This window comes from Pseudorca crassidens, chromosome 4, assembly GCF_039906515.1.
Source record: "Pseudorca crassidens isolate mPseCra1 chromosome 4, mPseCra1.hap1, whole genome shotgun sequence".
NCBI lineage: Eukaryota > Metazoa > Chordata > Mammalia > Artiodactyla > Delphinidae > Pseudorca > Pseudorca crassidens.
The window spans coordinates 62,174,543-62,189,773 of record NC_090299.1 but is presented as its reverse complement, the minus strand read 5'-3'; the positions used below and the strand labels follow the sequence as shown (position 1 = coordinate 62,189,773).

General features: G+C 42.3%; 1 protein-coding gene and 1 pseudogene across 2 annotated transcripts in view; both read left to right on the top strand.

Annotated features, from left to right (window-relative positions):
- The window catches only part of RELL1 (RELT like 1), a 72,996-nt gene that overhangs the window by 52,383 nt on the left and 5,382 nt on the right, over positions 1-15,231 (top strand). The window contains exon 7 of one of the 2 annotated variants that reach the window (XM_067735699.1): positions 8,448-10,778. The exons of the other annotated variant lie outside the window; for it this stretch is intronic. The gene's annotated coding sequence lies outside the window, so the exon portion shown is untranslated. Of the gene's footprint in view, positions 1-8,447; positions 10,779-15,231 lie in introns of those variants that run through there. 2 annotated transcript variants of the gene reach the window in all.
- Positions 11,743-14,012, top strand: LOC137223004 (lysophospholipase-like protein 1 pseudogene; annotated as a pseudogene).

The following is a 15,231-nucleotide window of genomic DNA, read 5'->3' as shown; positions in this document are numbered from 1 at the left end:
CAGTCTGGCTCCCGGAGTCCCAGACTTCACCGCTCAGCCAGGTCCAAGGAAAAACAGGTCCTGTGGTTAGAGCCCGCTGAGGTTGGGACCTGCTGAGTGATGATGTCTGCTGAGCCCAACAGAGAATGGACTCTGCGAAAGGAGGGAAAGGACTATTCACTGACACTCAAAACTATGTAGGTACTTATGAAAATTTTTCTTGCTTGGTTTCTTAATATTTCTCATCCTCCGAAAGAGTATGTTTGGGCGATTTCATGTGACTTGATTTTCCAACAAGAGAGATCCTGAAGTTTTTCCTTCTAGGCCCAGAAGATCTCTGGTTCTGAGCTGAATAGGAAGATCTGCACTGGGATGTAACTAATACAATAAGACAGGAGTGTTATATACCTTTCGTACTGTCTAATACAGGTTTTAGAGTTGTGTTTTTTTCCTGAAAAATATTTTTGTTTAAATTTGAATTTTTGGCCAAGCTATTTTACTGGAATGCCTTGTTTTAATATAGAACTGATTCAAATATTCAAATGCAAATGCATATCTACTCATTGGTTAGGTTTCCTTCTTTAAAAAAAAGAAAATTCAGTGGCTGATACCACCAACTAGACTTAGGATTTCTCTCTCTTTCTCCTTCTCTTTTTAAAATACAAAATCTGCTGTTTGGCATTTCTTCCCCCCTTTATTATTTCCCCCCTGTTTCCTTTGCCTGAGTTCTTTTTTGTAGCTAGATCTGACTTGCACTCTGCCTGATTTATTTTGGCAATGCAGTTAAAATGGTTTCTTTTTTCCACAGAAAATGTGTTTTGATTTCTTCTTAGAAGAATAAGCTTTTGTTCTTCAAAGTTAAATAAATCAAATTGCTTTCAGCCTCCAAATGCCACTGCCTTGTCTTCATTATCATTGGGCTTTTGCTTTTTAAAAATGATGCCATCGTAAGCATTCTCTCGCACATGTTTCTGAAGTATCTACCCCCCTTTCCAGTTTATGGTAGCATCTTATTGAAAACGTTGATTTGGTAAGTTTACAGAAAATATTTTTTTATCAAAACAAATTCATCATATTAGATGTCTCTGTTTTAAATCGTTTTATTATCGAAGCTATTCTATTAATTCTTATTTCGGTCATTTAGTTTAGTGATTAAGAGCTGAGTTTTAAACTGCTTAGGTTTAATTTTAACTGTGCCACTAACTACCGGTTGTTTTCAGCAAGTTACTTAACCTCTCCAGGCCTCAGGTTCTTCATCTTTAAAGTGGTGTAGGGTGTAGTGGTGGATGTAAATGACATAATACATGTGTACAGTTCTTAAATCAGGCTTTGGCACAGAGTTAGTATTCACTAACTCACTATTCACTATTATCAATAATTTCCATCCCATTCTCAGGGGTCCTAGTTAGTTATTAGCCCATTCCTCAAGCATCACTTTTAGATACTGTAACTCACTTTTTCCTTCTTAAGAACATTAGAGCTTTGGAGTCTGATGACATCTCAGAAATAGATATTTGGCAAGTCCCTTAGGAATTTGGGCCACTTTCTTGTGTGTGTTAAGAGGGCCTTAGAAATAACATGCCCCTCTTACTGGAAGTGGAATCAGAATTAGTAACAAGGCAATTGAAAAGTGTTGCAACTTAAGTTCTTTTTATTATACAGATCAGAGGAGGGGTTATATTAAGAGCTAGTGTGGACTGAATTTTCTTCACCTCACCGTGCTACTGCTGGGCTGGGGCTTTGCTCTGGGATAAAAGTCTCCTTTTTGCCAAGACTCATGGATCACCCTCCTTCCCTCCTCAGGACCACTGCCGGGCACAAGGTCAGCTCTCCAGATCTTCGGGGCCTTTTCATTTCCTCCTCTAACAGTGAGGAAAGGCAAGCTTTTCTCCTTTTTGCTTTTGAACTCTGGTGACAGGCAGTGCAGTGGTGGTCCGGTGGGGGCCTCCCCTGATGATGTGTTGCTTTATTCGCAGTCCTCTGCATGGCTCGTTCTTTTGTTAACTCTCCATGGAAGGAGAGGATGGTGAGAAACTGTAGGTATCACGAGTTAATTTTTCTCCATAGCTTATATTTTTTTCAGGGCAAAACACACACATATATATCTTTTAAGAAAAAGGATCACAAATTTGATGGAAGCCCCTTAATGGGATTCATTGGCCTTTATAAACAGAAGCTGCACCTCAAATAGGCATGGATGGGACCACCTGGCTTGATTTAGAAATGGCTGAATACATTTCTAAAGAGTAAAAGCAGTACTTTGATACTTGTGTTGTTCTTACATGGAAGACCAGTCCCATTGAGTCCATCTTAAATATGGAAGTGGAGGGAAGTTAATGCCTGTCCTTGACCATTCACTGTCTGTGCAAAGCGTAGGCAGTAGAACCAGGCAGATGAGAAGAGCTGAGTGGGGGACAGAAATTTCAATGCAACCTGATGGATCATGGGTGATCATCTCATCTCATCTCTCCAGTTTACAGTGGAAGAGCCAGGCTCAGAAGGATGAAGTTTTCCCAGATCCCTGGGCTGGGGAGGGAGAGGGCTTAGGTGGGAAGAAATCCATACTTTGGGGCCGATATGCTCAGTGGCTTTGAAGTTCAAGGGAGCTTTGCTTCAACAAAGAAAAAAATCTGCATTCAGTTTAGCCCGGTAACTCACAGCAGTGATCATTTCAACATTATCAACCTTCCCCAGGCTTGGTCTCCTATGGGGACCATCTGATGTCTTTTGGCTGTTAGAGCTGCGCCTGGATCAGTCCAGGTTTGTGAGCTATTCTGTTTTCTATCAAGTCGACTAAGATCATAGACTTCGAGATCTCAGAGGAGCTGTGATGGCTAGTTCAGGTCAACTCAAGTACAATTAACGTCTTTTAAAAGTGTTTGTTGAGCCCCTACTTTGTGCCAGGCCTTAGGGATGCAGCAGTGTGGAAGAGGGACAGACAAGGGCCATGCTTTCATGGAGCTTCTGTTCTAGTTTTTGTAGTGATTTTTCTCCCCATGCCCCCTTGGTCCCCTAGTTTTAGAGTAAGGAGGCCCTAGGACATTATGTACGTTGTTCAAGGTCATGCGGATGGTTTATTCCAGAGCCTGGACTTGGGCTTCCTGATAGTTCAGTCCCTTCACTGTCTCTGAGGTCCTGGATATTGCAAGTGTTTGAAATTGAATCATTTTTAAAATGGAAAAATAAGGCACGAACACGATACAATATTTAAGTACCATAAAAGGCTGCAGGATGAAAAAAAAAATGTCTTCACCCTGTCTACGCCCCTTCTACCCACCACACACATGTCATCTCTCAGTCCCCTTCCCAACAGGGGACCACGGTTGTCCGTGTCCTCTATATCCTTTCAGGATTATTCTATGCATATACTTACTTAAACAACATATATACATGTCTACAGCCCCCTCCTTTGCCCTTCCATGAATGAGAGCTTAGATACTTGTCTGCACCTTGCTTTTTATTGAAATTGATGACTGATAAGGTCTGTGGACTATTTTTTATGCTCCCACATTGATTGAGCCATGAGGAGTGAAAATGCTGTACACGTTTAAAATGCTGTGTGTCCTGTTTGTTCTTTGTTGTTGGGAATAGCCCCGAAACATTTACAGACATAATCTGAGAGTTTTGGGTGGACCTAAAAACATATTTTGCTGTCATCAACACTGATGTTCTAAGTTATTCTTCCACAGCCTTGTTCTGTGTACAGAAGAGACTGAAACATATTTGTGAGTATTCCCAGAATTTAGGTAACATGAGGGCCCAGAGGGTTTTGTTTTGTTTTGTTTTGAGTTGCCACCAAAGCTGTCTCCTCTCCTCAGTTATCTCCCTCGGCAGGGTCTGCTCCAGGGCACCTCCCTAGTGCTGACCAGAAGGTGACCCCTCAGGGAGCTTATCTGTCCTCCCCGGTGGCCCTGCCAGCCCTCTGACAAGGCTTAGGAAAGAGGGCTGCAACATCTGCCTTTTTGCCACAGAGACTGCAGCACTGGAGGCTCACGGAGACTTCGGAGGACGAAAAGGCAGACCTAAGGGGCTCGAGGGAGGCAGAAAGCGAAATGCCTTTGGTGACATTTTGGCCCAGAACGAGATAGAAGAGGGAATTAACAGTTATAATCAGGATTTTTCTTTTTCTTCATTTGTAACTCGAGACTTTGAATCTACTAACATTAAATAGCTAAGGAAGTAGTAGTCCCTGTTTTCTGTAAGCTATTTTCTGCAAGGATGTACGATGCTATAGTAAGTAGCTCCACAGTATAGGTTCTGGAACCAGACTCCTTGTGCCCAAGTCCTGGCCGGGCACTTTTTAGCTGTGTAATCTTGGGCAAGTTCCTTAGTCTCTGATGCCTCAACTTCTCCATCTGTAAAGTGGGTTTAAAATACCACCTACCTCATAGGGATGTTGTTCTTTGGTGCTTAGCAAGTGCTAAATAGCCAAATACTTGATGTTATTATTATAATATTATGTCAGGTGAGACCTATTTAAACACTTAGCAAATAAAAGTGTGAAAAATTAATGGTTTTTGATATTTCTTAATTTACCTGAGGCTCAGAGAAGCAGGTTAGACATAACCTATAAGATGCTGTAGTTTTGTTTGACACTAGGGTAGAGGCTTACTAAATGCAGGTAGCTGGACTTGCTCACAAGGCAGTCAGGAGGCAACGTTTAACTTGTTTTGTTTTCCTTATTAGAAAGAGGTGGGACCATTCAGAGTCTTAAATTATTCTACCTGTAGCTAGCGTAGACGTTGAATCAGAGGTTTATTGAGACTAAGAAGGAACTGCTGAATTGCATTTAAATCCTTCCCAGGAGAACCCTTGTGTTTCCAGATACAGAATAACTTTTGATGTCAATTACATTTTACTTGGAATCAAGTGCTCTGATTCTCACCATCCCAAGGGTTGGTAAATCACAAACGTTCAGCTATTGTCACTTGGGAAGCCCATCATTGCTAAGTATATGAACACATTTAAATTGTTGTGAAGCTATAACTCAGGAAAGAGCAACCTTCAGACTTCCCAGTAAGATCTAAATCTCACGTGAGAAAATTCAAAACTACAAGGAGTGCACAGTTTCCCATTGGCGTTATTCAGGAAAGAGCAGAGGACAGCCGCAGACCTCATGGCTCGGTGGATATCTCCGCGTGACTGGTGTGGCGGCGACTGTGGCTTCCAGGTGATCTGCCTGGGCTGGAATCACTGCTTTCTTATTATTAATGGCGTGGCCTTGGGCAAGCTATTGAACCTGCAAGCCTCAGTGTCTACTTAGGAAAATGAGAATCGTCGTTGACTCATGGAGTCCTTGAAAAGATTGAGTTACTGAATCTGGAGCGCTTAGCACTGCAGTGCCTGGTGCATAGAAAGCACTCCGTAAATGTCAGCCACTATTGTTATTAATCAGATAGCCTTCCTTCCTTAATCCCCTGTCCTTTGAGGTCTTAGTGTTCACTGTCCGTTAATCTGTTTAGGCTTCTAGTTTCTTAAGACGTGGTTCTCATTTTTAAAGGGACCAGATCCTTTTTTCTAGAGAATCCTTTTTTAACAAGGCACATATGCGTCCTAATCAAAGCTCTGTTGTGGCTCCTGTGGAAACTTAACACCATAATGGAATTCTAGCTTTATCTAATTAGCAATAAAGTCTAGAGAAAAAGCAATAAAAAGCAATTAAAAAAAAGCAATAAAAAGCAATAAAGTCTAGAGAAAAAGATGACCTTTTCTTTCCAGATAAATTTTTTCTGAGGTTCTTAATTTCTCTCCATCAGTCTTGTTATATGATGGACGTGGTCACACTTGGGATTTCTGAATCGTCTTTTCAATGTAAGGAAGTTTTGCTTCATTTGTCCCAGCTTGAGCACTCACTTGTGTAAGACAGTAATCACCAAATTTCCCCACCCTATCCCACTCAGAAAAGATAGATCAGTCTTGCTAAATATGGTGGGGTCCCCTGGTGATGTGACCTGAGAACAACAGGTGGGTGGAGTGTTTTCTCTCCCTCTGGTCCGCGCTGCTAGCCTTCCCTAGCATTCATGCCAGCCTGCTCCTAGTTTCTGACTGCTGTGTGCCTGTAGAGGAGGCACCTTTTAATATTAACATGTTGTGGTAAAGAAATACTATTTTAAAGTATGTGTTTGTTTATCAGTACGGTCATATTCACAGCTGTAGAATGAAATGAGAAGAAATTTAACATTGTCAAATGGACCATGACACAGTCCCAGAAATAAGGCTGCAGTTGGAAATTTACAAGCTGTGCAAAATGTGGTATCTTCTTTCCTGTAGATTATCACTCAGATAAGACAGGTATTTATCTGGAAATTGAGAGCTGCTGTGCTGGTCAAAGCTTCCCTTTTGTTAAGTGTGTGTGAAGACAGAGAGCCCAGAACTGTGAATCAGTGCTCGGTAGTTTTCAATAGAGCCTGAAAAGGTTAACTTTCCTTTTTTCTGCCTTGTTTCTGGTATTAGTAGTGAAGACTTTTAGGCAGCATTTTGTATTTCTCACATTCTCTTTCAAAGGTATTGTGTGCAGTGCAGTTTTAACCAGCTGCAGAAGGCTATTGTGGAAGAGAGCCGCTGTGCTGGGATGCTGTTAATGGTCACGATAGCTAACTTTTAGGAGGGTACTGACTGCTTGGCCCTGTATTAAGCATTGTACATATATCATCTTATGTAGAACCCCCAACAGCCCTACGTGGGATGCTGCAGAGAGGCCAAGGTTCAACAGCTAGTCACAGGGGTCTGCGTCTGGGGACAGGCCACTGGCTCCAGACCCCTCCTTCGTAGCCAGCCTTGGTCTTACATGCCCACTCCTTGAAGTTGGTCAAACCTGTGCAAAGAACGCTAAATGGGAAGTTCTACTATGTTGGAATGAACACTCTTACTGTGATGAAACATTTCATTCTGACATCCCTTGCTCTTGACCTTCTTGTTTTCCTTGATGCAAAACAGTCCAGGTCTAAGGGAGCCGCTGATAAAAAGAGGAGACATAAAAGTAGTTGAACACCTTTTTTCTAGATAATGGCCTAGTTTGAAGTTTTACTGGGAAAATTCTCTCCTATCTTTTAGCTTTTTTTTTTTTTTCTTCTTAGGACAATTTTTCTATTTTTCCATCTCTGGCTTTTCTACTTTTTTCCGTGCTAGTGTCTTCCACATGAATCGACTCTCAAATGACAGTATTCCCAGACTTGACTTTGTTCAGTTTTCTTGTACAAATCTGTAGTTTAGCCATGCTCGGTTGTAGCAATGCAGAGCAGGGAATTACTTATTCATTTATAATTAAGAACTTGGTTCTTGCTGTTTTAGAGGACAATGCTTTATTTCCTTTTCAGCTAAGGGGGTAAGGGTCCTTTCCCCAACCCATTTAGTTTGGGAGATCCCTCTCTGTCTCTCTCTCCTTCACGTATACACACACACACACTATGATTATTATAAATGACATAGTGACAGAAAAGGATAATATGGATAATAGGCTACATGTGAAGGATGAGCTATAAACTAAGTACAAAGTAATACTTCAGTGAAGACAACCTATTGACTTTTTGCTGTTTCTTCATATTTCTGTAAGCTGGTTTCATCTCTGTTTTTGTTTAGCATTTATAGGAAACACAATTTGGGGAGACAAGAGAATGTTTTGTTCCTTAACCTGGTGTAGGTTTGCCTGCATCGTATGTTTCAATATACACAGTCAGGTGTAGAATTTTAATCCTATCCTGGACCTTCAAAACAGGAAAGTAAAGGCGTACATAACGGTCACGTAGATGAGACCACTGTAAAAAAACAAAAAACAAAAAACTTGGAAAAATAAAAAATTATTTTGCAGGTTTATAGGGGGCTTCATTTGTAATGTAAACACAGATGTTGACATGGGCCACTTGTTAGAAGAACTTAGAAATATAATACAGAGCCTTCGAAGGTACAATGAAGACTGAAGACTGAGCATTTTGTCATTGTGTTCTTACTTGCCCAGTGCAGTCCCAGCCAAGCTGCACCCTGTGCTCAATGGAGATGCAGAGTTAACTCAACTTGGTGTGGCCTGGGAAAGTCACATTACCTGACACGTACAGGCTTCCTTGTGACTGACCACGTTCACCCTGTTGCTCATTGCTGGACAGAATGTAGCTGAAGAGTTAAGGAACAGGTTCCTGAGAACAAGTGCTAAAGGACTCACAGGGAGAATGCCCACCAGTCGCCCCAGAAACTTGTATTAAACCAGACTGATGCCGTCAGCCTACTGTGGCTCTCAAGTTCTGTTCTTTCTTGGTTTATAAAACCTCAATAAAGAGGTCCTTTGGAAATTTTCGTGCTTAAATTTCCTTAGACTGATTTCAAAGAAGAAATGTGTAGTGGGGGAAGGAATGCAGTGGGACGGGTGGGGCGGGGTGAGGGTGGATTACAATTCCTCTGTGTTCTTAAATATTCAGGCCAGATTAACATGTGATATGACGCTTGCCAACCTTTACCTTTGTTATTTTCTCTTGCAGGAGTGACTTTATTTGAAGAGTTCTAAGAGACTGAAAACTTATGACATATAAAGTTGCCTAGGGAATTATTTTTTTATCTTTTATACAATTTCTATGGTGGAGTCTGCAGACATGTGGATGAAAGCTAAAAGGGAATACTGTTGCTATGCTGGATACAGAATTCAGTTTGCTTTGAAACAAGTTTTGGTTTAAAAATGTCTGATGAAAAATTTATTATCTTTCCAGGGAGGAAAAGAGCTCATGTTTTTGTCTTCCCAACCACCACCCCTCCCAATCCCCCATCTGTGGCCTTGGTGTACACACTGCAATTTTTCCAGTATGCTAACTATGTACAGTGGAACTATATGTGTATAGTCTGAGCTAATGCTCAGGGTGTGTGTGTCTGTGAACTGTATGTGTGTAGTCTGAGCTAATGCTCAGGGTGTGTGTGTCTGTGTGTGCGTGTGTGTGTATGTACACACATGTCTGTGTGCCTGTGCTTCTGTTCCCCCAACCCTTAGATCTCATTTTGCTACTGGTTGTAAGACGATCCCCTTACAGTTTAACTGTTACAAAAGATAAAAGATGAATCTTTGGTGGTGAAGCCTCCTTGAAGATATAGTCTAACCCTGGGCAGTTGACCCCCCAAGAGATCATGGAGTCAGAGGGAACCAGATGCTAGACTTTGGATTCAGAGACGAGAAATCAGCACTGACCTGCTACCAGCATGCCACTCCTAGGTCACTTATAAAATATTGAGAGTTTTGGTTGTTTTTTTGTTTGTTTGTTTTAACTCAAGCTAAGCAAATCTTATTTAGCCATTGAATAAAGGGGGAAATGGTTTAAAGTCACTAAAAAAAAAGTCTTGTTTTGACAACTCAAGGCTAAAACAAAACAAGACAATCTCCACTTCTGGTGCAAGATGGACCCACACCTTCCTCTGGTATGTTTTCCTTGGTGTTCTTCCTGTTCTCCATCTTGTAGCTAGTGTCTGTTATTTAAAGGATTCTTGAGGGTTACTTTCCCCTGTAGGTGTGGAATACCCCACTTAAAAAAAAAAAAAAAAAAGCTTTACAGTTTACAAAACACCTCAAAGAACCCAGAGGTGAAGGTAGTAGTACATTTATGGGAGGTCTGGGCCAAGAGGTTGGGGAGTCCAGGTACAGGGAAATCTTCAAGACCTGCCTCCATGTTGGTAGGGTGCCTTGGCACTTCCTTTATTTCAAAAAGAAAGCACAATTCTCATTTGACTCCCAAAAGATGATTCCCATGAAAATGTACTTTTTTCTTTTTTTCTTTTTTTTTTTTGCGGTACGCAGGCCTCTTACTATTGTGGCCTCTTCCGTTGCAGAGCACAGGCTCCGGATGCGCAGGCTCAGCGGCCATGGCTCACGGGCCCAGCCGCTCCGCGGCACGTGGGATCTTCCCGGACCGGGGCACGAACCCGTGTCCCCTGCATCGGGCAGGCAGACTCTCAACCACTGCGCCACCAGGGAAGCCCGAAAATGTACTTTAAAGTATCCATTCTTTTTCCGGCACCAGACTAAAAATTTCTAACCTTTTAAATGAATGGTAGGTTCAATTTCATGTGAATTTTTGCTGACAACTAATTAAAAGCTGTACATGTGTACGTGCATACACGCAGTAGACCCGAGGAAGGCAATATGGAAATAAATTTCCCGGTGGTCCAGAAAGTAGCAATATAGGAATTTTGGGGGTATGTATTAGTGTAAATAATATGCGTGCAGTCTAGACCAATAGTTTTAGTTTTATAACGAGGAATCATTTTTTGTCTTAAAAATATTATGCCCCCGGAATGGCGAGGGATAAAGTGTAAGATATTCTTCAGCTTTAATTATTTTATAATTTTATTCAGGTCAGATCGCTTTTTTTTTTTAATAGCAATACAACAGGCAAGAGGATACTCAAAATATTTAAATTGTATTTATACCAAGAGTACGTTTTAACTATTTTCTAATACTTGAGCAGTTGTTGTCTGACTGGCTTCCAAATATGCCAAAAGTTAAGCATTCAGTATTTTCAACATGTATGCTTTTTACTGGTTTATATTACCTAATGAGAATCTTTAAGTGTTCCCAAAGCAACAGATGTTTACAGGCCTTTTGTGTTTTTCCTCCTTTAGAAGGCTTGGAAACCCACACAAAGTTACTGTATAAAACACTAATGAGGGACTAACTTCTGATGTCATACATGAGTTGGCTACCACCTCAATGTAAAAATTTGTAAAGGAAATTTTTCACCGAGTGTCAAATGTATTTTTAACTGTCTGGTTTGTACTTCTATGACTTTTGTACTACCAAAGCAGAGTTAAAAATAAAAACGTTAAACACAGTGAGTTGTTTTTGAATGATCCAATTGTTGGTGCCTTGGGTACTGAAAGTACAATTGTGGTTGGTATAATTTATCGAGCTTAATATCACAGTGCCTGATTTCTTAACGTCTGAATTGTCAAGTGATCATTTGGCTGACTTTCCCCATTGGATTCCTCCTTCCCCCCATAGTAATGCCATCCTCACCCCCGATTAGTATTTTTAAAATTTGGAGATAATTTTGGATGTAAGGAACAGTTGCAAAAGCAGTACAAAGAGTTCTTGTATACTCTTCACCCCACATTCCCTTATGGTATCATCTTACATAACCGCAGAACAATGATCAAAACTAAGAAATTAGGGCTTCCCTGGTGGCGAAGTGGTTAAGAATCTGCCTGCCAATGCAGGGGATTCGAACCAGGGTTCGAGCCCTGGTCCAGGAAAATCCCACATGCCGCGGAGCAACTAAGCCTGTGCACCACAACGACTGAGCCTGCGTGCCACAACTACTGAAGCCTGTGCGCCTAGAGCCCATGCTCCGCCACGAAAGAAGCCACTGCTCACCGCAACTAGAGATAGCCTGCACGCAGCAACAAAGACACAACACAACCAAAAATGAAAATAAATAAAATAAATAAATTTATTAAAAAAAAAACTAAGAAATTAACATCAGCATAATACTACGAATTAAGTCACAGCATTATTCTGGTCTCACCAATTATCCCACTACCATCCTTGTTCTGTTCCAGATTTCCCACTGCATTTAGTTTCGGCCTCCTAAATCTCCTGTGACCTGTGATTTTCCCTCCGTCTTTTCTTATTTTTCATGATCTTGACGTGTTATAGCATGTACTGGTCAGTCATGTTGTAGAGTGCCCTTCAATCTCAGTGTGCCAGCTGTTTCTCCTGACTAGACTGAGGGTTTGCATTATGCAAAGGACGCCCTTCCCATTGCTCCGTATCGGGGGCTGGTGGGGGAGGCCATGATGTCGGTGTGTATCGCTAGCGATGTCAACCTCCACCATTTAGTCGAGGTGGTGGCCACCAGCTTTCATTTTGGTAAAGTCACTATTTTTCCCTTTGTAATTAATAAGTATTTGAGGGGAGATATTTTGAGATTAGGCACATACCCTATTTCTGCTTCACCCTTTAATTTTACCACCTGTATTATTTTCTTTGGGCTCCTGTAAAAAACAAACTGGGTGGCCTAAGACGATAGAAATTTATTCTTTCACAGTTCAGGAGGCCACAAGTCTGAAATCAAGGTGTCTGCAGGGTTGGTTCCTTCTGAGTCCCAAGGGAGAACCTGTCCCATGCTCCCTCCTGCCTCCTGGTGGTTGCTGGCAGTCCCGGCGTTCCATGCTGTGTAGCTGCTTCCCTCCAATTGTCTGCCTCCGTCTTCACATGACCGTCTTCCCTGGGTGTGGGCCTCTGTCCTCTCGTCTTCTCATGGGGACACTAGTCATTGGATATAGGACCCACTGTAATCTAGGATGACTTCATCTTAACTTGATCACATTTGCAAAGACCCTAATTCCAAATACGATCACCTTCACAGGAACCTGGGGTTAGGACTTCAACATACTTTTTTAGGGGACACAGTTCAACCCACTACACCATCCATTGGTGGGTCTTGCCTGCAGCTGTTTTTACTGTGGGAGGGGCTCTTTCAGGTTGGTGCCTGTGTCCTTTCGACATGGCTCCTTCTCTTTATTTCTTTCTCCCTTCCTCTTTATCCCTTTTGCCCTTTCTTACTTTCTAGAACCACGAGAGGCTCCAGGCTCATCTTCTCATGTTGTTTTCCTTGTCTTAGCCTTGGAATCCACCACTAACTAATCAAGGAGCCCCGGTTCCTTTTATTGGAGAATGGTGTTTAGAAATAGAGATCAGAGCACTAGGTGTGCTCATTGATACTGGGGTGTTACTGCTTCTGGGCACACATATACACACACACACACACACACACTACTAACCCATTCATATACACACATCTTTATTTATGTAACTATCTTTAGAACAAAAGCATGAGTCATGACTGCTGCCTCTGACCCCAGTTTAGCTCCACAGGGTTCCCTCTAACCTTCCCACTTTCCTTCTTTGTGACTTTTCTCCAACAGTAAAGAAACCTGGCTCTTACAATCTATAATATTTTTATACAATGTCTCAGCCCTAGCATACATGTAAAGTAGTTTGAACACATACCCCTGTGAGAAATAGGTTTCCAACTAGAGCAGTATGCTGTGTACTTATTCTTCTAGTTGTGAGCCTTAGAGAATCCAGCCAGAAGCCTGTTTGCCAAATTTACTTAGGTCAGCGCCTTTTTTCCCCACACCTTGGGCGTGCTTGTGTGATTCAGTTTTAACACAGAGTCATTTGTCATCATCTGCATTCCATCTTTCCTTCATGTCCTGGTTAAATTTCTTAAAATTTATATGCAGCAGGGTCGTGGCGGCAGTCACGCGGCTCTGTCGGGTTCAGGGCGCCTGCCTCGCCGCATGGGTTGCCGTATGTGAGGCACAGCGCCCCTCTGATCTTCCTGCACAGCTCAGGTGATTCTGGACAAGGATTGAGAACGTGGATCAAGCAAGTTTTAAATCAAGATTTAACACTCCAACACATAAAAGTTATCTAACAGCTCCTCCCAGGCCATATACTTCTTTGAAAGGAGGACTCTCCAATGTATGGTTTGACAGATTTAAAATATCTAATGACTACCCAGAGCACCTTGAATCAATTGACGTAATGTGTCAGGTGCTTACAGATTTGATTGACGGTGAAGTAAAAAGTGGTATCAAGAAGAACAGAGTATCAGTAGGAGGATTTTCTATGGGAGGGTGTGTGGCAATGCGTTTAGCATACAGAAATCATCAAGATGTGGCAGGAGTACTTGCTCTTTCTACTTTTCTGAATAAGACATCTGCTGTTTACCAACCTCTTCAGAAAAGTGATGGTGTCTTTCCTGAATTATTTCAGTGTCATGGTACCGCAGATGAGTTAGTTCTTCATTCTTGGGGTGAAGAGACAAACTCAGTGTTAAAATCTCTAGGAGTGAGCACAAAGTTTCATAGTTTCCCAAGTGTTTACCAAGAGTTAAGCGAAGCTGAGCTAGAAAAACTGAAGTCATGGATTCTTACAAAGCTACCAGACTGAATGAATTGATTGATTTGTTAATATATAAGTAATGTCTTTATGAAAAGTGATGTTTACTGCCAAATTCTAATTTGATAAACAATAATTAAAATAGTAAAAAAAAATTTATATACAGCAAACTTCACTCTTTGGGGTGCCTCATTGGATTCTGAGTTTGAATTTTCCTCTATGTGTGTGTGTGTGTGTGTGTGTGTGTGTGTGTGTGTGTGTTTGCCTTGAAAACAAGATGATCAATAACAGCTTATGCTAAGGAAGTGGAAAAGCTGATTTTACAATTTTCAGCTCTTGAAAACCAGGAAACCCAGAATATATGCACCAGGGAGGATGTTAGGAATTCCCCCAAATCTCATTTTATAGTAGAAAGGGGTCATTTGGGGTTACAGGTTTTGTTCTTAATCAATCAGCCTTTTTTTTTTTTTTTTTTTTTTTTTGCGGTACGCGGGCCTTTCACTGTTACGCGCAGTCTCAGCGGCCACGGCTCACGGGCCCAGCCACTCCGTGGCATGTGGGATCTTCCCGGACCGGGGCACGAACCCGTGTCCCCTGCATCGGCAGGCGGACTCTCAACCACTGCGCTACCAGGGAAGCCCTAGGGAAGCCCTCAATCAGCCTTTTGATATCCTCTCTAAGATCCTCCCTAGGATTCAGCTTTCCACCGGCAGGTCCAGGATGAACTTGTCAAGGGGATTGACAGTCCATGGCCTTGTATGCTCCTGCACTTCCTTTTCAAATCCAGATATCAAGCTTTCCTCCACCCTGATGATCTGATATAATGGAAGTGTGGAGGAACACTTCCTTCCCTCCCACTGAGGACAGCAGGATGTTGGTGCTTTGGAAGTGGGGTCCCACCATTCAGGGCTTGGCTGTGGTCAAAGGAGACTCCATTTTTCACCCGAGGTCCTTACCAGTTCTTAAATCCTCTGAACCCTTTTGTCTGCAGGGCAGGTTCTATCCAGGGCTTCCTTTGTTCATTCCTCATCCTCCCAGGACCATTCTTCAGGACTGTTCTCAGATCTTCCTGGAGATCCCTCATGGTAGCTCCAAACACCCGAAGGGGCACCTGGGACTCTGTCCCCGGCATTCTGTGGCCGCCCAGCTGGTGTCGCTGCCCACCCGCTTCAGCTGCTGCCCAGGCGGGCGGTTGTCCGCCTCGCACAGAGCTGGCACTTGCCCCCTCTGCCGGCCGAATGCGAGAAGTGCAGGAAGCTTAGCTCCTGGGCCATTTATTGGTGGTGGTGTGTCTTTCAGGGCCGGGCGCTCAGAAAGTACGTAGGCATGATTTCACGATGAATGAATAAACAAACAAAAGTCTACCTTTAAAAATG